Source organism: Aulonocara stuartgranti (assembly GCF_965226115.1).
Source record: "Aulonocara stuartgranti genome assembly, chromosome: 1".
Taxonomy (NCBI): Eukaryota; Metazoa; Chordata; class Actinopteri; order Cichliformes; family Cichlidae; genus Aulonocara; species Aulonocara stuartgranti.
The window spans coordinates 38,075,538-38,088,821 of NC_138939.1; the positions used below are offsets into that span (position 1 = coordinate 38,075,538).

At 41.4% G+C, this 13,284-nt stretch overlaps 1 long non-coding RNA gene across 1 annotated transcript; it reads left to right on the forward strand.

The window, feature by feature from the left end:
• Positions 1 to 9,352: 9,352 nt before the first annotated feature.
• On the forward strand, positions 9,353 to 12,918 carry LOC309707664. Its single transcript, XR_014277045.1, has 2 exons — positions 9,353 to 11,152; positions 11,705 to 12,918. It is a non-coding gene; the product is annotated as an uncharacterized lncRNA (long non-coding RNA).
• The last annotated feature ends 366 nt before the right edge of the window (positions 12,919 to 13,284 follow it).

A 13,284-nucleotide genomic window follows, 5' to 3' on the forward strand; every position in this document is an offset into this window, starting at 1 on the left:
CCAGGCTGAAGAAGGAGGCCTATTGGGCTTGGTTAGCCTGTGGGACTCCGGAGGCAGCCGACAGGTATCGACAGGCCAAGCGGAATGCGGCTCGGGCAGTGGCTGAAGCAAAAACTCGGGTGTGGGAGGAGTTCGGAGAGGCCATGGAAAAAGACTTTCGGACTGCCTCGAAGAGATTCTGGCAAACCGTCAGGCGTCTCAGGAGGGGAAAGCGGTGCTCTACCTGCACTGTGTATAGTGCTGGCGGAGCGCTGTTGACGTCGACTGAGAAAATTGTCGGGCGGTGGAAGGAATACTTCGAGGACCTCCTTAATCCCACTGACACGTCTTCCGGGGAGGAAGCAGAGTCTGGGGATGAGGGGTGTGACCCACCGATTTCCGGGGGCGAGGTCACTGAGGCAGTTAAACAACTCCTTGGTGGCAGAGCCCCTGGTGTCGATGAGGTCCGCCCCGAGTTCCTGAAGGCTCTGGACGTTGTAGGGCTGTCTTGGTTGACACGTCTCTGCAATGTTGCGTGGAGATCAGGGGCAGTACCTGTGGACTGGCAGACCGGGGTGGTGGTCCCCATCTTTAAGAAGGGGGACCGGAGGGTGTGTTCCAACTACAGGGGGATCACACTCCTCAGCCTCCCCGGGAAAGTCTATGCCAGGGTGCTGGAGAGGAGGGTTCGTCCGCTAGTCGAACCTCGGATACAGGAGGAACAATGCGGTTTTCGTCCTGGTCGCGGAACACTGGACCAGCTCTTTGTCCTCTCGAGGATACTTGAGGGTGCATGGGAGTTTGCCCAACCAGTCTACATGTGTTTTGTGGACCTGGAGAAGGCATTCGACCGTGTCCCTCGGGGCGTCCTGTGGGAGGTGTTGCGCGAGTATGGGGTGTCTGGCCCATTGCTACGGGCCATTCAATCCCTATACAACCGTTGCAAGAGCTTGGTTCGCATTGCCGGCAATAAGTCGGACTCGTTCCCGGTGGGTGATGGGCTCCGCCAAGGCTGCCCTTTGTCTCCGGTTCTGTTCATAATTTTTATGGACAGGATTTCTAGGCGCAGCCAAGTGGCGGAGGGCTTTCGCTTTGGTGGCCTCAGAATCTCATCTCTGATTTTTGCGGATGATGTGGTTCTGTTGGCTTCATCGGGTGAGGGCCTCCAGCTCGCACTGGAGCGGTTCGCAGCCGAGTGTAACGCAGCGGGAATGAGGATCAGCACCTCCAAATCTGAGGCCATGGTTCTCAGCCGGAAAAGGGTGGAGTGCCCACTCCGGGTCGGGGATGAGTTCCTGCCCCAAGTGGAGGAGTTCAAGTATCTCGGGGTCTTGTTCGCGAGTGATGGGAGAAGGGAGCTGGAGATCGACAGACGGATTGGGGCTGCGGCTGCAGTAATGCGGACGCTGCACCGGTCAGTCGTGGTGAAGAGGGAGCTGAGTGTAAAAGCGAAGCTCTCAATTTACCGGTCGATCTACGTCCCTACCCTCACCTATGGCCACGAGCTGTGGGTAGTGACCGAAAGAACGAGATCGCGGATACAAGCGGCGGAAATGAGCTTCCTCCGAAGGGTGGCTGGCCTCTCCCTTAGAGATAGGGTGAGAAGTTCGGCCATCCGGGAGGGGCTTAGAGTAGAGCAGCTGCTGCTCCACATCGAAAGGAGCCAGCTGAGGTGGTTCGGGCATCTGGCAAGGATGCCCCCTGGGCGCCTCCTGGGCGAGGTGTTCCGGGCATGTCCCACCGGGAGGAGGCCCCGGGGCAGACCCAGGACACGCTGGAGAGATTATATCTCTCGGCTGGCCTGGGAACGCCTTGGTATTCCCCCGGACAAGCTGGAGGAGGTGGCTGGGGAGAGGGAGGTCTGGACCTCTTTGCTTAGGCTGCTACCCCCGCGACCCGACCTCGGATAAGCGGATGAAGATGGATGGATGGATGGATGGATCTCATTTCACTTTCATTAACAGGGACAGTAAGAACAGGACAATGAACATTAAATGTTTTAATTTTTCTTCTCTTTTTGTTTGAGATGATTTTAGGAACTGGGTTACACATACATGTGTATAATTTTGCTAGGAGTGTGTTGGAAATTTGGTAATTGAGTGTAAGCAGTGAGTTGTGTTTAAAGTTCTACAAAAAGAGTGTTGTGCAGTGAATTGTGCCTACAGTTTTGCAAAGTGTGTGCTACAAAATTGCAAACTGAGTGCAAAGCAGTGTTTGTGCTTTTAGTTTTTGCAAACTCAGTGAGTGGTTTTGCTTTAAGTATTAATAATTTTAGGAATTGTGCTATAAGAATCACAGTTAGGGTTAAAGCCATCAGAAAAAACTGTAATAGCATGGTGTCTGTAAAGTTGGTGCTGTTTTCCTAAATGGCATGGATTTTCAACAATTGCTGGACTTACCCATTACAATGCTAAATTTAATGGCACAAAACTAAATTAAAACAGAAGTACACCTTGAAACATGAAACTCAAATGCTAAGCATAAAGAAACCAGATTTGGAGGAACACAGAATTACTACAGTATAAAGACATAGATAGCAAAACATGGAAAGACTGGGGAGATGACAATCAAGACAGAACCCTAAAACAATAATATCACTAAACTGAAAGTCATCATAAAACCAACAAAGTTAATCAGAAATCAAAAACTACACAGTCCTGTCTCCATTCCTCAGATTTCCAGTACAACAGTGAAACATGCCACCTGAAGCTCTCTGCAGTGGTTGGGTGTATTGAGGGTGAGCAGGAGTTGGAGCCAATGAGAACTTCATGGAGTGGTCCAGAAGAAATCACCTTCTTCTGAATGCCAGCAAGACAAAATAGATGGTGTGGAAAAAGCTGTGACTAGGCCCATCAACATCATGGGCGAAGAAACAGTGGACGGGCACCTGGGCGTTTACCTGAATGACAGACTGGACTGGAGGACCAACACAGATGCTAACCCTAACCTCCCAGCACAGGATGAGCAGAATGTACTTTCTAAGGAAGCTCAGGTCCTTTAATGTATTCAGCAAAATGTCAGAGATCTTCTACCAGTCTGCGGTAGTGCCATCTGTTTTGCTGTTGTCTGCTGGGGGATCAGTATCAGTGCCAGAGATGCCGGTTAATGCAATTTGAATTTCTTTCTAAAAACTTCATTTTTACTTTCCTATGTTTTTATCATGGTTGTTGCTGTTTTGTAGACTGTTCTTTTTACTCATGCTGCTGTAACAAACAATTTCCTTGTGGAATCAATAAAGTATCAATGTTCTATCCAATGATTATATAAGAACACAAAACCTTTGGGTCATGATGTAATGGCATGTCAACTAACAATCTCTTGCTCTATTTATGTTGTTGTAATGACAAAGTAACAATGTTATCTTGATCAGGAATGTTAATACTATGCTTGCCTATAAACTATAGTTTATAGTTTATAGGCAAGCCGTGTGGAGTTGTAGAAAAGGACCCAAAAGGCGGCAGCTCTGGTGCAGGTGAATATTTATTTACAACGGTGGGCACAAAACAGCACTGGTGGAAAAACAAGAAACCGGAAACCTAAACTGGGTAAGCTAATAACACAAACCAGAAACGAGACGCAGGGAGACCGAGGGGAAACAACACAGACGAACCAGCAACTACCATAACAGAAGACACAACTTAAATACACCCAGAGAAAGTACGGGGAGAACATAGACATAACAGGCTGGGGGAAACATGGAATAAATACAAAGAGAGACGAGAGCTCATAAATACACAGAGGGGCACAAGGGGGTAAGAGTCACAAAGGGAAAAACACTTAGGGAACACCACAATAGGACACCTGAGAAAACCTGGCCTAAATAAGGAGCGAAAATACAAGGAACCAAGAATACTGGGCCAACATGGCCCAGGACCATGACAGAACTGAATCCTGTTTAGAAGATACAATGCTGGTTTTTCAAAGCTGTGAATAAATCTTAGAGGGAAAATTAGTGAGGGTTGAAGGAGTAGAACAGGTTTGATTTTTTGATCTTTAGAAGAAGTGGTTATAATGTAGGCTTACACATACAGATATTACATGGAAGGTATTTTTAGGATAAAGGGGGAGCTTCTACGTAGAAATGATTTTTATACATATTGCATTTTGTGCTTTTAAAGGAGTTGTGGCTCAAATTTGTCTCTGGAGGGTCACGAGCCTTTGGCTAGCGCTATGATTAGCCAATCTACTGTGAGGATAATATGAGTTCATGAAGGATTGCACACGCTTACAGACACAGAGTTAAGAAACACACATGACAGTATTGATTCCAGGCAAAAGGCCTTAAATTCATTTAGCTTTTAACTGAACTTAAAGAAGGACCAAAGAGGAAGGAAAGCATATATTTTGGTTAAGTCTGGTACATTAGAATTAGAAGGTATTGTTACATTAAAGGGAGAAAATGAAATATAAAGGCTATACCAAAATGGGTTATAACATAGGAAATGTGAGGTTAAAATGAAGTTAACACATAGGAGTTGTTTCAAGGCAGCATTTAGCTATGATGAAATGTATACAGGAGTAATTGCTTATATGCTTAAACTTAATTGATTAAAGTGGTTGTTTTCTTTTAGAGTAGAGGAACTTGCAGCAGCGACAATTTGTGCACAGGATGTTGATGATCAGATAAGGGAAAATAGAGCGAGCAACCGGACGTGAAAGCAGGGCTTAAAGAGTTTTAAAGGGATGAGTAACGTTGAAGAGTATACATAAATACAAGTCAATAAGTTAAGAAGATAATTAGGATCAGGCTTTTGATTAAAGAGTCCCAGATAGGATAAGTTAGGGAGGTGCAGGAAAAGGTGTTTTGTTTCTTTTGCAGAAGATCGATCTCGGCGACCACAGGAGGGGCGAGGATCCTGGAGATCTCGAGGCCTGCTGAACCACAATGTATTGCGACCTCTGGTGTTCCAGAGGTCGTGAGAGGGAGTGTGGAGCAGGGAAATTATTTTACTGCTATTGTTAAATAATTGTCATCATTACCATTGCATTAATAATAAAATCTGGAGTTTATATTGCATTCAGGGGTTAAACAGTGTCTCTTTCAGAAAGACTGAGTTGCAGGCTGACAGGAAGTTGTATGCAGAAGTGAAAGCAGATAGTTATTTTGAGCCGCAGGCTAAGACGAGGCTTTAACAATGTAACAGATAGCTTTAAGAAGGCCTTAAGCAGTTATGACTATTTTATACACAATGCATATCTGTGCTTATTAAAGAGTTGGAGCTCGGGCAATTAATTGGGGGTCGGAAGCTTTGTTCGGCGCGATGTTCGGACAATCTATTGTGCAAGTGACTTGGAGCCATAGAAGGAATTGCAATACATGCTTACAAAACACTTATATATCAGATCATTTTATATTAAGGTTTTAGTAGAGGTTCTTGGTTAAAACATTTATTTAGTAGAAGACATACACATAGTCTCAGTGAGCTTCTGGTCTGGTAAAAGGTCAGAAGTGCAACAGGTGAATTGAGAAAGAGCATGTGAGGTCGTGACACACACACATAGAGTTAAATTTATTTAGAGGAACCGTCCTTGTTGTCTCGGCAAGAAAGAGGAACAATTCATTTTAAGATAAGAACGGAAAGTACCAAGCCATGAAAATAGAAGATGATTTTCTGGGTGAAAAGTCATGATGATGTTGATCTGATCTATGTATAAAATGTAACGGTGACGCATGAAGGGGCGTCAGTAAATAAACCCTGATGCTATAAAATATCTGTTCATGCTTTGATTAAGTCGAAGACTACTTCCTGTCTGCGTACAGAGTTGTCTTCCCACACGTGTGTTCATTAAAATCATTGTTTGACCAAAGACCTACTGGACCATGGGTGGTGTGTACTCTCCTTCCTCAACTTTGAATCTTAACAACTCCAACATAATATAATCTATTTTCGTATAAATGTCTTTGGTTGATCCTTACAGATGATGTAAATAGGGCTGCTCGATTATGGCAAAAATGATAATCACGATTATTTTCACTGAAATTGAGATCACGATTATTTGACGATATTTATTTAACCCTTTAAGACCTACTATAGAACCAAGTCCACCAGAGCTTATATTATTTTTTTACATGTTGTAGTGCCATTTGTGGGAGCATTTCAAGTTGCTATACATCAATACAACTGTTATAGCCCATATTTTAATAATATGTATGCATTAAGTCCATAGTAATTACATAAATTGCAAAAAGTGCAATAAACTACAAAAAAAATTGAAAATTGCTTTTGTTTTGTTTACATATATTTCTACTTGGAGAAATTTAAGAGGTTTATCCCTCAAAACTTTAAATACAATAAAGTTGCAAAAAATAGTTTCCCACCACAGGAAATTTATTTTGAGTGTCTTCATAGTTTTATTTTGGAGATACAGCAATTTTTATATACTGCGGGAAAAACAAAAAACAATCCTATGATGCAAATTTGCAAAGAAAACAGCATGTGCATCATTTCACTGTGGGAAGTGTTACGAACAGCTGATAGGAACGGCAAAGCGTGTTTCTGGAATATTATGTTTTTGTTCCTGCAAGCGCTTTTTATGCAATTTTTGCAAAGCTATATGTGGAACGAAACCGTGACCGAGGACAAGCTGATGGCATAAGATGTAAGTACAACTCCTCCGGTTTCATATGCAAAACAAATTATTGCGCTAGCTTACACGGTTCAGGTTCTACAGGGATTTAAAAATAGTTACGCAAAACGGAGCGTGCTGCTCTGACCGGCTTTAAAGGGTTAACAATGACTTTAAAAAAATAATATAAAATAGTGTGCAACACCACTGAAGTTTTTTTTTTTAAACTCTCTTTTCAACCAACGGCAGTCACTCTCCAAATAACTTCTGCTTAGCTTTCCGAGCTTCCCTCGGGTCCTCTTAATCAGCGGTCTCCAACCTTTTTTGCGCCACGGACCGGTTTATGCCCGACAATATTTTCACGGACCGGCCTTTAAGGTGTCGCGGATAAATGAGGGAGGGGCTAATAATCGGCTCAGTCATTTTTAATGATCGTTGAAAGCCCAGATCGTAATCGTGATTAAAATTAGATTAATTGAGCAGCCCTAGATGTAAATATCAGCATAAGTGAGACTTGCAGGGCCAGCAGACACACAAACCCAGAGCAGCAGTGGATCTTTGGGGGCCAACCCTTGATATGAAACAAACCAGGTAGCAAGAGGAGGTCTCCGTGACACCAGCTCTCTGCCTTGAGCGAGAGTCTACTAAGATGCGAGTGTATATGTGTAGGTGTGTATGTGAAAGTAGCAACTGGAATAAAGTTGTCAAGGTCAGTCGCCCTGCGAGTTTGTCACTGTTACTCGGCTCCTCGTTACGCCACAGGCGTCATTAGCCGCCTGATTGGCCTTGAGTTCAGCACCCTGATGAATGTGTTTTGTCGCAAGAAGTCATTATAGCTTGCGGTGGTGATGGCTGACCTGCACACACAGATGTGCACAAAGACACATACACAGAGCTACCAAAGATTTTAATATCCCATTTTAATATAGGAAGCATATAAATATAATTGACCAAGATGACATTAACTAGAAGCATCAGTCTGGCCAGCATTGGATGCAAATTAGAAATCACTGTCTAATGAAGTCTAGATAGAGACACTGAACAGCTTGAGTGCACACATACTATTTTCCCTTGCACATACACTTACATTACACACACACACAAAGCCTTCAGGGGCTACAGTGACATCAGAGTCTGAAACTCAAACTTAGGTGGATGCAGGCAGCGGGTAAACGACACAACTAAAAGCACAGTGAATGGAGGTCAGGGTGGTAGTTGCAACATGTCAGAGTGGACTCCTCAGAGAATGGTAAGTGTCTTTGCTGTGCAAATCTTCACGTTTCACTCCTTACAGAGAAAGATTTTAAAATCTATCTATCTATATAAAAATTCCACTCATTGTACCCAGAGCTGAGCAGGATAAAGAACTAGTCAAATAATTAGACATACCACTGCCAATATAAGAATGAGGCTCCCCACAACCTGGCAGCAGTACATAGTCAGCACAAACACAGGATTTTTTAAATTTATTTATGTTTTGCATGGCAGGGTTACTGAAGGTTTTGGTTATGAATCACATAAGAAAAATATGCAATATTGCATCTCACCAGATTTCTTTTGGAATCACATTCATTTCTGCTGTTTTACACAAGTATTCACACAGCCATAAAACTATGCATGAGAAATATATAAAATAGAAATGAGACTTTCGATTACTCTTTATAAATAATAATAAAGTTCCTTTTAACAAAAACAATAATGAAGCATTGAACTAGGCAAGCTAGGATGATTAGGAGCTCTTCCTATCACCAACGTGTGCTTATATGAGAAACTGTGTTTAAAACTGGACGTAGCTTCTGGGATTAAATGTGAATATGCCTTAAACCTTCATCCTTTGTAATAGACAAGAGTGGAAGTTGAAGGAAAAATGGCCCCATAACTCTGTGAGTTTAGCAACTGATGAAATGACGGTCTCAACTGCTTGTTGAAAGTCATATTAAATGTATGATGTTTATTTTGTAAATTATGGCACCCACTGGGATGAGTAGGTGACCATAAACTGCATGTCTGAGAGCGCCTAGGTTTGAGTCTGACACGCGGCCATTTGCTGCATGTTTTTCCTGTCATTCTTCACTGTACTCTTTCAAATAAAGCTGTAAAAAGGCCAGAAATTTTAAAATTATGGCACCAACATCAAAAGGACAATAAAGCAGGGTATCCTCTACCATGTGACTAACAGGTTGCTAGCCAATGAGCATGAAGGATCCCTTGAATTCTAATCTCTCATGATGATCCGTTGATGTGTACAACCACTTTTTAATGACTTATGTGTCGGCACATAAATAGGCAACGACTTCTTCTTCTCCGACACCTTATTCTTTCTTAATGCAAAAGTGAACAAAAGAGTACTGTGAAGCAGATGTGCCTGGAAAATTATTGCTTAAGATAACTTTTAAATAAAAAGAAGATCTGTCTCCTTGCAAGCAAAGGATAAAGAAATGAGTGTAACCATTAACCCATCTGGAGCCCTGGGACATAAAATGTGACGTGCACCCCCCTAGAGGCTTAACTGCATGTCACGTCAACGCAGCCCACAACTACTGTGATTGGTCTGTTCCAGAGGTGGTAATTAACAAAGTACAACTACTTAATTACTGTACTTAAACAGAATTTTAAGGTATCTGTACTTTACTCTACTTACATTTTCCGAACAGGGTCATTACTTAAGGTTCATCAATAGTTTATACTCGGCAGTAAGGAGGGCCGTGTGTGCATAAGTTGTGCCTGTGGTCCTCAGCATCTAGCTAGCACTAGAGAAGAGGATGAAACATGAAGGGAATGAGATTTTTTTAAGTGTCAAGTCATTTCAAACGCAGCCCAACTCAACACACAAACTGTTTGTGTGCAGTTTGTCACACAATGTGTTGCAAGCTAAAAGTCCAGGTGCTATTAGCGATTACTAACTTTATTGTGTTATTGAAATTTTACATGAAAACACTGGATAGTTTTGTGTAGGATAAACCAGTTAGCTGCAGTACTGTGGTGAGTTCACAGTAAAGCTGTGCTGGGACACAGTGGCTGTGATGCACATGTTAGGTTACAACAAGTGTAGCAGAGTTTCATTTGCATTTAAGCTGATAATGCACAGACTCATTCAGTGAATTTCAACTTTATACCAACTGTAAACGGTCTAAATAAAGACCATATAAACTGTGTAGGGGATGGACATTAGCCAACACAGCTGTGAAACATCTACTGACGTCTCGATGAATTAAGTTGTGTAAAGAGCTGCAGGTCAGCTGATCACATCCTGCACACTAAGAAAATCTACTGAAGCTCACATTAGAAATGAAGGTTGAGTTGTGATTCTTTTCCCCTCACTGAGCCACTACAACCAATATTAGTGTTCTCTCACCTGCTGAATCCCACTGTAACCCCGACTGTTTATTTCACTGTTTAGTTGTGGAGTCAAAGTCACCCTCTACAACGTAGGCAACAGAATTATTTTTTATTATCTTTCACTGTAACAAATTCAAGCTGAGTACATACAGAATTGGAATATAGATTCAAATAATATTATTATTCTCATGTACTGATATTATTTTATTATTATATTAATATAGCACAATGTTCAGTTACTGTTGTACCAAAATGGTTGGTAGAATTGTTTACAATTGGCTACTTTTTACTATCTTACATTTCAGACTTAAGTAAGTTAAGTACATTTCAGACATTTACTTGAAAGAAGTTGTTTCAGTACTTTAACTTTTACTGGAGTATTTTTAAACCAGGTATCTGTACTTCTACTTAAGTAAAGAAAATCTGTACTTTTGCCACCTCTGGTCTGTTCAGTGCTGCTCCTTCTGTCAATTTCTGGCTACTTTTTTGCTGCATATCATGAAATAATCAGAGAGAATAACATACATTCATGTCAGTATTAGGAATAATAATCAATATAAGGGCTCACAGATGTCAGCAAATTCCTGGAGGGGGATTGCTGAATAGACACAAGGGAATGCAGAAAAAGTGGAAAAGCTTGTTGTGATAAATTCTGGCAATTTATTTATCATTGTAGGGTCACACAATAAAAAGTGTGTTGAGGTTACTGTTGTTGTGATTGGCCACTATAGAAATAAAACTGAACTGAACATCAGTGTCATGACTGCATGCAACCACACAATTGAAGTACTTGGGTAATATAAAGCTTCTGTGATCATAATTTAACCAGCTCAAAACTTTGAGCTTCTCTGTAATGCGTGACAGCAGTGAGCTATCCGGTTGTTCAGTGATGACGTGACGAATCCTACTTCCGGGCCTAAAGTAGTCTGCGTTTAATATGGCTTTTGTGTTGTTAACATGTTTAATGTTATGTATTTTCTTCTATTTAATCTCAAAAAGCTCCTAAAACAGTCAGTGATCCCTGTTGACCTCCCTCGGCTTTTATTACCACTAATCATTTATTTAAGCTCAGTTTTTAAAACCTTAGGATGTAACTACAGCCCAGCCCATGCAGCAGTATATGAATGACTAACCTCGTATTGTGGATGGATTATCTCAGTTGTTCTCCTGGCTGAAGTTTGGTCCTTTTACAGCATCCTGCCATGCGATTACATTTGTTCCTGACCACCGAGAACACTCACGTTAACTTTTATCGAGTGGGAAAAAAGTTAGCTTGTTTATATTATGCTAACATAGCTGTGTCGCTAGCGGTCACGTAGCACATCATTATATACCAGCTAGCCAAACTTCAGTAACCCTACAAACGTCACTGCTGTTTAGTTTTCTGTCTTCATTTATGCTGGAAGTGATAACAGAGCTGTACGTTTTAATTTGTTTCCAAAACCCCGCAGTCAGGACATGCTATATTGTATTTAGATAGAAGCTAGCGAGCTAACTTCCTGCTAACTTCTAACTCCGTTAAATGCCATAAATTCCGTTTTCATGGATGCCTGGATGTTAAACTCAGTTGTTACACCTGGTAGAGCAGAACGCTGATCATTTTATTAAAGATGAAAGACTTTAGACAGTTTTTCAACTCTCAGTAATGCCATAGTGATCGTTTGATATATGGACCTGCAGCGGAGTTTAGACCCAGACACGGCTAGTGACGTCAGACTGAACAACCGGATAGTCCGAGTGGTGGCATAGTATCTGTTTTGCATTGTTTGTCATTTTATATGGGGATATGCTATATTAATTATATTTCTGTTCTTTCAAGTTACCTGGCTGTCCTTCCTGGTTTGGGTGAAAGAGAAGGCTGAGGGTGAAGCTGGATTAAATACGGAAGCCAATAAAATGGACTGAACCATCTACTGTGATCATGTGGGGGGTCAGCTGTTATCTCTGTAATTTTCACCTTTGGTGTACAGTGGTCCCTCGCTATAAAGCGGTTCACTTTTCACAGATTTGTGCCATTTTACATGCTGTATTTTTTTAAACAGCTCATTGTGCTCTGCGTCCTGATTGGCTGTAGACCATTTTTAATCAATCTCGTTCTCGTCCCATTTCTCCTGTACGTTACAGAACGCATTCAGCTTGTCAAATTTACATAAATCTTCGATCGCTAGCAGTGTGACTCTGAAGTGCAGTACTGTATGTTTGTAAGTTTTCTCCCCAACAAACAAAACAATGTCAATGAAACGTTTTTCACCATAATAGGCAGCTGCTGTTGGTTTCATTCTATAACACTGGACTTATTTTTCTACGAAGGTTTGAACTTTGAGAGTTTAAACAAGAGAGAAAAGTGTGAAAATGTTCATGTCTGTCTGAGAAAAGTGTATAAAGTGTATAGTGAGGGGTTTTACAGCTTTAAAACATCTATAATAATTGTAAAAAATTAAGTTGGCTTCTTTCACCTATCGCTGGGTTTTTTTGGAACGTAACTCCTGCGATAAATGAGGGACCACTGTATACAATGGTTTATTCATTTGCTATATAACTGGAGCTGTTTCTCATTTGGGCAGGTGAGTTTGTTGAGTAGAGTTTTGTTAACCTCTTTTATGGACCCACTTGGTTCTTAAAATAGTTTGTTTTTGTCATTTTGAATTTTTGTAATAATTTTGGCCTTTTTGGGGTATAGTAAAACCGGTTTTTTTTTTTAAGATTACATCAGTGCCTGTATGTCCTTGGCTCCTTGGTCCCTGGTAATCACCCACTTGTAGGTTACGTCATGGGCTCTGCAAAGAATCACTGCAGAAACATCAGGCCTTGGACCTCACATGGTAAATGGGTATACAGCCTGTCTGTGTATTCAAGTTTGCTTACCTTTGGAACAATTGATTTCTTCATATCCACCAGGTCAGTAATGAACCCCTAAAAGGTGAGGCTTGGTTGCATTTTAGTCACATGCTAAACAAAAGTAGTCACAGAAAGTCAAAGTTAGCTTTAAAAATCAACTCACCTCCAGGTATTCTGTTCCAGCCTGGTTATCAGATACAGATGAAAACTCCATAAGGAGTAGCCTAACCCTGACAAACCTATTAGGAGATTAAATGCTCTTTGTTGGATTCAGCTGTAAATAAAGTCATCAGTGACTGAGAATTTTCAGGTTCATGCACACTCTTCTGAATGCTTGACAGGCTTCTTGCTCCTAGTTACAGTTGCTAACATTGTTCAGTCGTTTTTCTGTAGGTGCTTAACAAAGGTTTAGTTTAGTGGAATCAACCTGACAACGTTTTTTAGTGTAAGTATTCATGGATTTACCATAGATAAGTCTTGGAAGTAACATATGCATGCACCAACACACAACTTGAAAACATCTATGAACACATAAAAGCAAAGATGATGGTAATTTCTGCC